The 12,592-nt window shown below is 42.9% G+C and overlaps 1 long non-coding RNA gene across 3 annotated transcripts; it reads left to right on the top strand.

Moving 5' to 3' along the window:
* The first annotated feature begins 2,959 nt into the window (after nucleotides 1-2,959).
* LOC124678756 lies at nucleotides 2,960-10,113 on the top strand. 3 transcript variants are annotated; one of them, XR_006994636.1, is made up of 6 exons: nucleotides 2,960-3,313; nucleotides 3,906-4,175; nucleotides 4,309-6,579; nucleotides 6,656-6,786; nucleotides 7,142-7,280; nucleotides 7,409-10,113. It is a non-coding gene; the product is annotated as an uncharacterized LOC124678756 (long non-coding RNA). The 3 variants fall into 3 exon arrangements; XR_006994634.1 differs by having other exon boundaries at nucleotides 3,906-6,579; XR_006994635.1 differs by having other exon boundaries at nucleotides 3,906-6,579; nucleotides 6,671-6,786.
* Nucleotides 10,114-12,592: the final 2,479 nt, after the last annotated feature.

Below are 12,592 nucleotides of genomic sequence, written 5' to 3' on the forward strand. Positions count from 1 at the left end.
CGGTAGTATCAGGTTCCTCGTTCGGACCTTCTGCCTCCGAATCAACCACCGTCTCATCGACGGTAGTATCGGGCTCATTGTCCGGAGACTCTGGACCATATGCGGCAGAAGGTGGCGGCGTTAGCTCGGCCATATATATCAGCGGTGACGAGAGCTCGCTAGGAAACAACAGATCTAGGTAAGATCGACTGATCGGGATATGTATGTATATAAGCAGCGGAGGAGCAGCAATGGTCCAGAAAATAGTACTCCTGCTGTAGGTTGGTTGTAGGTTGCGGCTAGAAGCGGCTGGAGAGAGCTTGACGACGCTGGTTCTGGCCCGGCTTAAAATGCGCTCTGGTTACATATATATATGGGCTTCGAACGAAGTGTGGAACTAGCTTGGAATCTTCCTTTTCGCAGGTCTGCACGTTTTCCCTCCAAAACAGGGCTATAACTTGACACACGGTATGCCTTATCTTGAATTGGGAGCCATTTACCAATTCCCATGTCCGAAATTGGATGCCACAGCATCTTGTACGCGGGCCTTTTCTTCAGTGCTAAGAATTCGCATTCCTAACAACAGACTTTTTCGTACTGTACGTATTGTTTTCAGCGTCTGACGCGCGGACGCAACAGGTGCTGCGTGAGTAAACCGTCCTACGACGCATTCTAGGCTTGACTGCTTGAGTTTATCTAGCTTGACTCCGGCGTGCCGGTGCCCAGGTCTCTTCCTAGAAACAGCCGGGGGAATTCCACCACCTGCAGGAAGTACCCATCAATATCCTGACGACGCGGGTCCAGCGTCAGCTAGTGCATACCTTATTGGATTTCAGTCTTTTTATTTGTCCACTTGGCTTCAGTTTCCGTCATCAGACATTCGCCCTAGCAGTTTCCAACGGTCGGCCGAAGTTTTCAAGGCTAGCACACGAACTATTGGGCCTCCCACGCTCTATAGATGGGCTGGGCTGTCCAGGAGGTCGAGCCCATGAACTTCATAATATATTTTGATATCCCTTTGGGCAATGTGGACAGCAAGAAGGAAGGCTATTCATGAATATATTTTTCAGAGCCGGTAACTGTCGTTGGTTTTGTTCAGAAGTATATTTCTGAGCTTTCGGTTGTCAGTGCAAAGAATCTCCGTTCTACCAGCATGGTTGTGCGGCAAACTGCTCCTAGATGGATCCCCCCACCAGCAGACTCTCTAAAAATTAATGTGGATGGAGGTATAGCGAAGAAACAAAACAAGGGTGCTGCAGCAGCTGTTTGCAGGGATGCTCTTGGACGATATATGGGTTCTTCGGTCATTGTTGTGGAAGGCATTACAGACCCGGCGACCGTAGAAGCGGTGGCCTGCAATGAAGCTCTAGCCCTTGCGGCTGATCTTAGTTTACAACATCTTCAAATCGCTTCCGATGCGGCAAAAGTATTGAAGAATAATTAGTACAGGAAATCTTTGTCATATAGTACTATTCTTAGGGAGATAGAGAGTAGACTAACTGAATTTTCTTTAGTTCGTTTTGTTCATGAGGGTAGAGCGTCGAACCATGATGCCCATAATCTGGTTCGAAGTGCACTGACCCTAGAGTTTGGCCGACATGTATGGTTACTAGAGCCGTGGACTGAATCAGTTGTACCTCGTATGATATCTGAATAAATGGCCATGTGTTTCTGCTCAAAAAAAAAAAAAACTGGCTGAAAGGACAAAAATAGGTGGCTTGTCTCCATCCCTTTTGACGATCAAGTTGCACACACTTCTTAATATATACTATATTAAAGCTGAACAGCTTCGATTTTTGCTAGAATTTTGAAGTTCGGATGTTTTTTCTTGTGTGTAGTTCGGGTGCTCTCTTGGATTTTTGGTTGCACCTTTCCTTTAGTGTGTGGTCTTTTTCCATTTAGAATGAGTGGATGTAGCATAATTAATGGACCGCTTTGACCAACTATTTGGTCTGCTCCGACTAGCCCATATCGCTTTCTCGATTTTCTCCCCGCACTCATTCTCTCCCATTAACTCCATCGCTTCGAGCTCCTCCCCATCGCCGCCAGCAGCCTTCTCCTAGGGCCGCCGCCATCCTCCCCCTCCCTGGCCATGTCCGGCGCCGCCTCCTCCTCCTTTTCCGTTTCCGCTCCAGCGCGGTGCTCAGCTGCGTCCCTACGCGCTAGGATGGGTCCTCCTGAAGCCCAGGGCGAGGGTAGAGTTCAACACGGCAGGCATGGCGACCGCAGCTGCCGCTACCGATGATCTCCGGTAGCCGTGAAGGCCGAGGCCGGGCACGCAGCTGTGCTCCGGATCGAAGAACCGGGGGCCCGAGCCGCGCGGTGGTGATCGCGCAGGAGTTGCCCAGCACGATCCGCGCCCACGTCCTGGAGGTGCCCGCGGGGTGCGACGTGCTGTCGTGGCGGCTTTCGCCCGGTGCAGGCGCCACGGCGCACTGGTTCTGGGCGTGACCGGGCGCGCCGCAGACGCCGTGATCTGCAGGGAGCCCTCGCCGCTGTAGCTCTGAGGCATGGCCGAGATCCTCGGACTGGCAGGGCTCTTCTTCCCGTCTTCTGGCTCGCTGGCGGGCGTGGCGGTGTTCCTGGCCGGGTCGCGGGGCGCCGTGCTGGTTGCTGGCGTCGCCGAGGGAGGCCTTGTGGCTGCAGGGCCGGTTGTGGTCATCGTGGCTACGTTTGTCACGGCCGCGTTCGATCGGTTGTGTTGTTGATGGGTTCCATAACCGTCAGCCTCCTTTTCCTCTGTTGGCCCGTCCCCTACCTACGGACTCTCGCCGATTTCTACCACCTCAGTTCAGCCTCCGCGTGACGCAGCAGTTCGTCGTCTCCACTTGCCCGGCCGGTCAGCCCCGTGGTGCTGCCGGGAACAAATGACCCATTTTGTCCGGCCACCGCCTCCGCGTGTTTCCTAGGCGACCCGCCCGTGCTGTCGTGACCCAACGTCCTGTTGGCCGGTGCGTCACCGTCGCACGTCCCAGCAGCACTCGACGCTGCTTCTTCTCTCTCGCGTTCTGTTGTTCCTCCACTTTGTCTCTCTCTCTCGCCTGTTCCCCGTGACGAAGACGACGGAAAGCGCCGCGGCTGAAGCCTTGCAAGTTAAGGAGTAAGAGTTGCGAACGGGCCAACGAGGTGGTCCAGTGATGATATGGTCGAGGTGCTCGGCCTGAACAAGCTTCGAGGGGCCAACCACGCCTTTGTCGATGCCATGATATGGTTCCTCGCGCTCCTGCGTGCCATTCCGGACAGCAGTCCTCGCCGATGCCTACCTCTGCATGCTGCAGGTCAGCTCCCTGAGCCTGCAACTACGACATGGTGTGACACTATCTCAAAACTTTAGGTGAGTAATTATCTCTCCATCCATTTGTTTACTTCATCTCTGGACCGTGATCCCACATGTAAATTTCTTCTATTTAGCCGCAGATTGCAGCGGTGATTGTTTTGGATGGGTTGCCGATGCATCTCTCCACATAGCTTTTTTGTTGGAATTTTGAGTCTCGCTTGAGAAGTTTGAGTGTCTAAGGCATATGATGGTAGACATTTTTTAATGGTTTTCTTTCTGCTGATTTGTTTTCCTGAATTGCATGGGATTCATGTCACAGTTACAGTTTGTTTTCTCATGTACAGAGGTACTATATGCCTGTCAGTAGTAAATGTTTTGCAAGTGTGAGTATTCTCCCGTTCGGTGTAGCAACTAGTGAAAGATTATATTGCCTAGATTCTTCAGGGAAAGACGAAATAAAGATCTAATTGATTTAGTGATTTGGTTGTGGTCGTTATAGATTTGTACCTTTTACACTTCAGATTTCATAATTCAGCAGGTTGGGTTGTGAAAACCCAGGAATGTTGTACCGTTTGATTGAAAATATGGTTTGACGCCTAAACTAATCAAATATGGTTTAACCTTCTATCTTTTACTGTTTTTGTGTTAGATTTGGTGCAGTTCCGATGGAGCGTCCACTACCAAGGCCAAGGTGTTCATTCATTGGAAGAAAAGATAATAAGAACTTCATATTCAGGGGTTATATTTTGGCAACCTCTAGCAAGGATTCCACTGAGGCTTGGACAGAAGCACCATAATTGCAACAGACAACTCCATCCCATCTAACGTGGATACCTCGAGGCCTTGCTCCATCTGCAGGTGTTCCTTTCAATCAGTCTGATCCCTCGACCATACAAGCTCTTGCTTAAATGAGCCTCAGGTGCAACTCAACTTTTGTGTAAATTGATGATTTTCAATAGTTCATCTTGAGTTTATTTTTTTTGTTTAACATGAAAATAGGTTCAGTAAATTTACTTCTGAAGAAAATTGCATATTTGTGTTGGTTTCAACAGAGGTAGTGTTTTGCTGAAAGAGATCTTTACTTCTTCATTACAACCCACAAGGCATCTGTGCAGTTCTTAAAAATACTGAATATCATAGGTCCACTCTTATTATGCTTCCAAGCATCCAACAAACCAAGATACCGATGTAACAGAGCAACCAACTGAAATCACACCCGTGGCTGATATCTCCTTCACTTGTAATTGTTTGTTCTTCTTTGGTATGGATTTATTATTGTTTTCTTTCCATGAAGATCTCATTTTAAACTATTTCAAAATTGATATTTCGTATAGAGGGCACATCTAAATTCAGTTGATGGGTTTATAATATTTTGCCAAAGCTAAGCCCAGGTGATCTTTCTTCTATAAAATATTTTTTCTTGAGTTCATGATCTGGTGTTTCTATATTTATTCAGGTATCTATGTTGCTTTTCCAGTTTTTTAAATGTTGTCAAATCATTAGCTAAAATAGCTGGCTGCTAGACTAAGATTGCATGTCAATAGAGTTCATCCATAAATTCACTTTTTTTCTTACTTACTACGGTACTACAGAATTCATAGCACACATGTACTTCCCTATAAGCAGTTCGGCAAAGTAATAGGGATATATATATTAATCTGCATTTGCTTTGCCCTGCTCTCCCTGGAAACAGTCTGCTGTTTTTAGCAACCAATCCGCAGTGTTTGACCATTGTCTTGCTCAATTGTGGCACTTGGCCATTTTTTCCTTCTGATTTATCAATTTGAGCATCTCATCTTACATCGAGAGATCTCTCAAGTGCTTCAATATGTCAGTGTTTTTCATACGTCCTGGGTATGTAAATTTCCAAAATAAAATGTTTAGTGCTGCAGGGAATGTTGGTTCTTCTTCTTAGTCTAAATGTATTATGTTTGCTTAGCTGATCAGAATTCCACAAGGCTGCATAGTTTGCAGCTATCTAGAAGCACTTTGTGCTGCATAATTTTGAGAGGATGGGTCTTTTACATTTTAAATTTTGTTTTACTTTAGTGCTTATTGAATATGATCCATTGAGGCACTGCGTCATTTCGAAGTCACGGTTCGGCTGAAGTGAAGTGACGATCCAATACATATCCAGCCCAACCAGTATTCGAAAACTAAAAAATGTACATTTTTTTTTACGATTCTTAGAAATTATAATTAAATTAGTATGTTCCCTTTTCTATTTGCTATGGAAAAATGAACTAATTAGTAAATGAGCGTTTACTCTAGCATTTGAAAGGGCAACCTTTACATTATGCTATATGTTTTATGGTTATGTAAAGATGGTGGTGTAGGTTTCCTGTTAACTGATTATGGTACCTTTTCACTTTTCCAGTGAGAAGTTCCATACCGTTTAGGACTGGCAATCTGATGGAGTTTTTAAAGTATAGGTTTTGGACTTGATCAGGAGGAAAGAACCTGAATACGTTTAGATCCTTTCCTGTGGCTGATATAACTCTAGAAGGATGAAAATAGCTTGCCATGGTCAGTTTCTTACTAGAGGAGGCGAGGAGCAACCTGAGAATTTTAAAAGTTTATGAACTTTAACAGCTGCAGACACAAACAACCTATATTGGTAGATGATGTGGTATGTTTTCCTTAGGAGTCGGCTGAAGTATTTGTGCTCTGTTTTACATGTGCATGCACACAGTGACAGAGCAATTTTAATGGATGTATCGATATATCAAATTTGTCATTGTTTCTTAGTGAAATACTCACTTTAACCCCTTTGGTATATCGTTCTCTTGACAAGGACAATTCATATGTAATATTACTCTGCCTCTTTGGTTTCAAATTGCAGAAGCTCTACATTACAATGCTACATTGTTTTCCAGGGTGCATCAAAGAGTCAAAGAATTCCATACTACTTATTACTATACTAAACCTCAACTGCCTTGATTTTTCTCAAATTTTTCATCTTTTTTGGACTCCAATGGTGCCGACATGTAGATTTTTTTTTATTTTCCTTCCTGATTCCTCGGTGGTAGGCTTTTTGGGTGACTTTGTCATGTGTCTTTTGCGGTAGTATGGTTTACAATTTTGTGCCCAGTCAAAGCGGCGATGCTACCTTTCTGTCTCCTCTCGGCTCTTTCTCGGTTTCTCCCCAGTTTCTGCCGGCCTGGTCCCTATTCTCCGGCAGCATCGATCCTGGCCACCAGTCTACAGCGACAAGTCCCCGGTGCTCGACGTCTGCAATGGCGATGACACCAACGATTGGATCAGGCAAGGTGCCTTCCACCTCCCCTTTAGCAGCGGCAACCGTCATCGGCAGCATGCTAATGGTGAGTTTTTGCCTGGTATATTCAGTTTTGGTTTGTTTGAGAACATCGGTTTGTAACTGTAAAACTACAATTTCAGTTTAGATTGCTGTAGGGATCTACCTGGTCTTCGAGCAGAAGTCTCCAGAAGAGTGACAACGACAAAGGATACAAAGATGTTGCCATCACACGTGCCGGTCCCTTGCCCCTTATCCAACACTGCAAATGCTGGTATGATCTCCAGTTGCTCATTGCAAGAACATACCCAATTCTTCTGTCCTTTGATTTTATCTTTCGTTTTGTTTATGCATGAGAGATCTCTGTATTTTATGTTTCCACCTACAAAATGGTTGAAAAGAGTCGGAATTCATTATTTGTCAACATATGATAGTCACAAATTCAACCTTTGTCAGATATGTGCCAGACAAGTTCACGCCATGTTTTTGGGCTAAAAGTTCATAAACTGAATATTCAGATTTGATCTTCCTTTCTGTTCAAAAAAGAAAGATTTGATATTCCTTCTGTCATTCTATCCTAAAGATCTGAAAGAGCAGAGCGGGAAGCTTAATATTTTGTGGTAACCCAGGTGATATTGTTGGACTTCCCCGTTTAGATGAGGCCTACAGTGCCAGTGTTCTATTCTGGTCCAAGAAATCCTAGCTCTCACTTACTAGGATGATACTTGGTCGTGTAAATGGTGAGCTCCAGGCTTTAGCACCTCTAAGGTATATGCAATTCTCTCTTGACATTATATTTTCTCCGTAAGTTTTCATTTGTTATGAAAATCATGCAGTCAACTCCTTTATGTGAGAACTGATAACCGAGGTGAATATTTTTGGACTTTCCCATTCAGATGAGGCTTGCAGTGCCTGTATTTTATTGGTCTCCAAGAAATCCTAGCTCTGGCTGATGAGATCGGTACTTGGTCCTATAAATGGAGAACTCTAGGTTTTAGCACCTAAGTTATATAGAGTTCCCAATGGAATATCATCCATGTAAGTTCTCATTTGTTATGGACATCATGTAGTTAACTCAACGCAGTTTATATGTGTCTTTTGCTTATGGATAGGGTTAATACAAGAGCCCTGCTGTAGCACATAATTTATTTTTGGAAGATTATTTGGCTTTTGCTTATGAGGGATCCCTGCTGTAGCACATGTATTGTGCAACGAACTCAAATTTGAGACAAAAGATCATTTGTTCTTTCAATATTGGAGAGGCTGGAAATATCTTTCCTTTGGTTTCACAGCTACAGACTGTATCTAGGCCTGGAGTAGCAATGCTGCGGTAAGCAGTTCGTATCCTGTTAACCTTTAAAAAGAAAAAATCTGCAACTGGATATGGACCCTCAACAGAGGGTAATTCACCTAAGCATAAACTGATTGTGCTTCCAGTATGTTTCTATTTTGTTCTCTTGACAGCTTTGAGAGAAGAATAAGAACTGCTTTTTTACTTTCAGTTGTCCGTACCCACTTACCCACTTATTCCTATACTTCTCTTATTAGAAAAAAACATACAAAAATGAAGAAGGGTCCATTTAGTTTAGCTTCCAAGCCATTGGGGACTGTGCATTATTACAAACTGCAATTTTTTGTTTGGATACTTAAACATGCTATTTCTGGCTTGACTGATGCAATTTTGCATGAACATTACTTTGGGTCAGGTGCTTTTGTCGTACGAAAGATTTGCGGGTGGGATAAGTATGCAGCATAAAATTCTTGATGCATATACATGGACGGTTTTAATTGAGATGGATTCATGTAGGCTGTTAGGTTCAGACTCACTGATAGACATGTACTATGGCTTCTTATTTTACATTGAGTTATCTGTTGACATTTTTACAGTAAACGGATGGTATTTGGATAAACAAGTTAGATGCTTTGTAAACTGCAACGGAGAAGATATTTTCTGTTTATAATTTTCACAGCACTTGGGACATGACGAGATGGAGGGTCATAGTACTACATGAGTTATTATGGACAATTCTACATTGCCGTACCAAGAGTGACATCCAAGGAAAGATTAAATATACTTGCACTAGATGAAAATGATGCATCAACTACCAAGCTCAGAAATCTGGTGTACCAAATAGTACTTGATTTGTTCATCATTTGATATAGTGCTCACCTTTACCTATTCAGGTTATAACTTCAGGTATGCCCACACAACTTCCTGCAATTTAGAGGTCTATACAGATTTATATTCGGTTACTTCGATCCTCCATATGCAAATTTTGACACTTGGCTCTTTTTACAGCTCTTACTCTGCATTCTTGCCCTCTCTTTCATGAAACCATTTTGATGAAATTAAACATATCTGTGACATCTCATGCTTATTGAGTTTATGTTTTCCTTCTATGTGATACTTGTGTCTCTTAAACTTTGTAAAATACACGTTACTTCATTGGTGTGGCAGACTATGTTTCGCACTGTCTATAAATAATGTGCGAACTTTATCATGCCAATGTTTTCACCTATTTAGAGCACAGTTAAGGATGCACAGCTTCAGGGAGTTCAATTCGATCAGCTTTTTGAAGTGTATAAACACCATTGCTTGGCAGCCATCGTTTCAATCCTCCCATTCCTGCTACTAAATAGATGCCACAATCCAGTTAAGATACCATCGGCATTTCAACAACACATCACAGGCAAGTTCCTTAGAATATTGTGTGCGGCAGTACCGCCGTTAGACTGTGGGGCGTATGGTTGACAGAGTGAAGGGCCGAATATTCATCGAGCACAAGTGGGCATTATCTGCTGAAGCGAACGGTGTGGGCAGCATTTGCTGAAGCGACCGGCGTGGCTAAAGGTGACCCTCTAATCTTCACATATATCTCCAGATCCATGTTGAAGGTATCCTTCCTAAGCGGCAACGAATGTGAGAATAGATCAGTCATGTCCTATGAGCTACTTCATAAGAGCAATAAACTGACTTGAGTGTGTCATTACCCACCGATGCAGCCGATAAAACAGATAAGTTGCTTATTAAAACAGATAAGCCCAAGACAAAACTGATCTATCCTTATTTATTTTGTGAGAGAACTAAAAAGTTACTTACTGATAAGTTGGTTTAATTATTTACCCTTTTCCATTGGCCCTTCCTGTCTTGCTGCATCCCATTTCACTTCTTAGTTTTTGAAAAGGGGTGGCTAGATGCCACATAAGGAACATTAAATCGTATACTTATTTGGATAGTAGAGAAACAAATCAAAAATTATTTTGCTCCACTTCCCTTTTTCAGGAGCTTCACAGTTATAAAATGCCAACTAAGCTAATAAGAGGAAGCACTTTTACAAGCTAGAAAACCATGAAAAATAAAGCTATCCCATGAATGTTCAGATGAATACAAGAGTTGATTTGATATATTCAGACTGCAGTACATGGAAACTGATCTCAAAACATGGATTTATGATCTGCATTTTATTTAGTACAACGATGTATTCTTAACTCTACTTTTCAATGATTTTGAAGTATGACTGCTACCAGGATACTATGATATCACCTTCATGAGGAAGATGTATATGTTCGAGAGCATGACTAAATATAGGTTCCATTTTGCAAGTGGTGTGTACTTTAGATGAAACTGGTTATTGCCATATTCATTGGAACAAGTACTGTAATGGAGTTACAATTTTGTTCACTGTGATTTGCCAAAACTAGCAAGTCTGCTGTTGTAGTGTGCCTGTTCACCGTTTTTCTGTATGCCCTCCCACTATCAGTGTATCCTATGTCCAGATTAATTAGACTTATTTGTATGCCTTAGTGAATGTGGGTAAAATTTTATATACCGTTCAATCTCAACACAAAAACATGCCTCCCACCGGTATAAATAGAAGGACACCAGTTATTATTACCATGCCCACTTATTTACTTGATCTACAAGATTAAAATTGTATATACCTAATTTCAGTGTATGTTATATACAACTTCATTGTCAACCATCCTAAAACCTACTGTTCAAACATGAAAATATTAATTACTTCCATCAATTTAAATATGTTCTTAAAAATATCACAACCATCATATTACATGGTCGGCGCGGCGTGCCGCCGCGCCATCCATTGCTAGTATAATATATAAAAAAATTGACCAAAATTTGTGCGATTACATCTTGATTATGTTGTGCAAAATTGATGACGGCTGATTCGTATTGATAAACACTTCCTACTTATGTCATATATACATCAAACAATCCTCATATAATTTGACTGGTTCATGATCAAACAATAATAATCTTCATAAGCGTCTTATTCCTAGGAACGGAGATAGTATATGATACGTACTAGGTTCAATGTTCAAGGATAATGAATTATATAGTCTATTATATGTGAAATATGCATATCATGTTATATCGCCTTCCCTGATATAGGCGTCCTATCAATAATACAAAAAGATGATGGTTAGCGTCAGTTAGATAGCCATGCCGGGCTGCAAACTCATACCAACCTATGTGCATGCGACTTCCGCCTGAAGATATACGTTGTTATCATTAATTTGTACTTAAGCATATTATTACAGATCTGATGTGTAAACACAGTCAACAAGGCTGGATCCATTAGAATTTTGTGGTATGGTGGGTGTGTTTAGTTTTTATACTCGGAAAAACCTTTAGTCGCGGTTGGGGACACCATCCGCGACTAAAGGGTACCCCTTTAGTCCCGGTTGGTGTCTCCAACCGCGACTAAAGGTTTTCCGCCGGCCGCATCCTTCCATCGCCCTTTAGTCGCGGTTCGTGGGTACCCTTTCGTCTTGGATGGAGCATTAGTCGCGGGTTGCCTCCCGAACCGAGACTAAAGCACCCTTTAGTCGCGGTTCGAATATTTCCGGGACTAATGGGGGTGGACGGAAGCCTCTTTTTCTACTAGTGAGAATTGTTGACCACAACGATTGGAGATACCAAAATATTGGATCGTCGGCTGAATGTTAGGACAGTACATGGACAACTATATTAAGGAGCAGATTTGTTTCATGTGTGAAGTGCCAGGTCATAACACAAAAATCTGCTCTCGTTGGGGTAAGCCTATACTTTTTTTTGTGAAAATTCCGTCAATCTATTAATAATCATTAATAGTAGTACAAACAGTCAAAAGAGTAATAAAAATACAAATATGTGCATGGACCAAGAGCGAGGAATACATACACTAGCAGGATAGCGCGAGTCAAAGGCGCGTCGTTGTCCTTGCTCTCAATCACCAGAGTTGGACAAAACTTGAGAGCTTATTTTTGGACGAGAAGTCGTCATGATAAGACCCAAATGACCAGTGCGCATAGCATCAACCATTGCCAATGTTAACAACCGTAGATCATAAGAGACTGGCCTAAAACCACCTAATGAACACAAAAAGCCGACCAGACCCTAGGAGATCCGTTGGACACACGACTCCATGCGCCCTTGGCCGGCGCTATACGCACCAGCGAAGCGATAGTTCTGACTTCAATATGTAGCCACCACCTCACCATCCTCAAGAAAGACACCGAAAAACAAGCTAAACAAAAAACATGAACCCCCCGTTGGCGAGAGGCCGTGGCCCACCATGCCTCCAAGGCCCCAAGGCCCCAAGGCCACTGGAGGCGGAGCGGACCAACTATATCGCCGGTGAGGGGAAAGGGACCCTAGATGTGTTCTTAGCCACCGCCTCCCAATCTCTTTCTCCTTCACCTATACCTATGTTATGGCACAATAAGTAGGAAGTTCAAATAGCGGACCGACAATTCTTCACGTGCATGTGGATGAGGAGCTATTCAGTGGATCAATCTGAAAAAACTATGGTGTGATTATGGTTATAGTGTTAGAAACATGACATAGATCCAATAATAAATATATTGATTATGTTTATTTTTTGTGCTACTATAGCTATTAATTTGGTATCGGCAGCGTTGGCATGGTACATCGTCAACTTTTTATCTTGGCACCTCGGTAGTAAGTAAATCAACTAGTGGTCCAGAACCGGTGTCATCATAGGTTTTGGAATTTTAGGCCCTCAAGATGTATCATCTCAACACATTGACCTTCATTATCCTTTCCCTCCCTCTGTGTC

The sequence above is a fragment of the Lolium rigidum genome, chromosome 7 (genome assembly GCF_022539505.1).
Source record: "Lolium rigidum isolate FL_2022 chromosome 7, APGP_CSIRO_Lrig_0.1, whole genome shotgun sequence".
NCBI lineage: Eukaryota > Viridiplantae > Streptophyta > Magnoliopsida > Poales > Poaceae > Lolium > Lolium rigidum.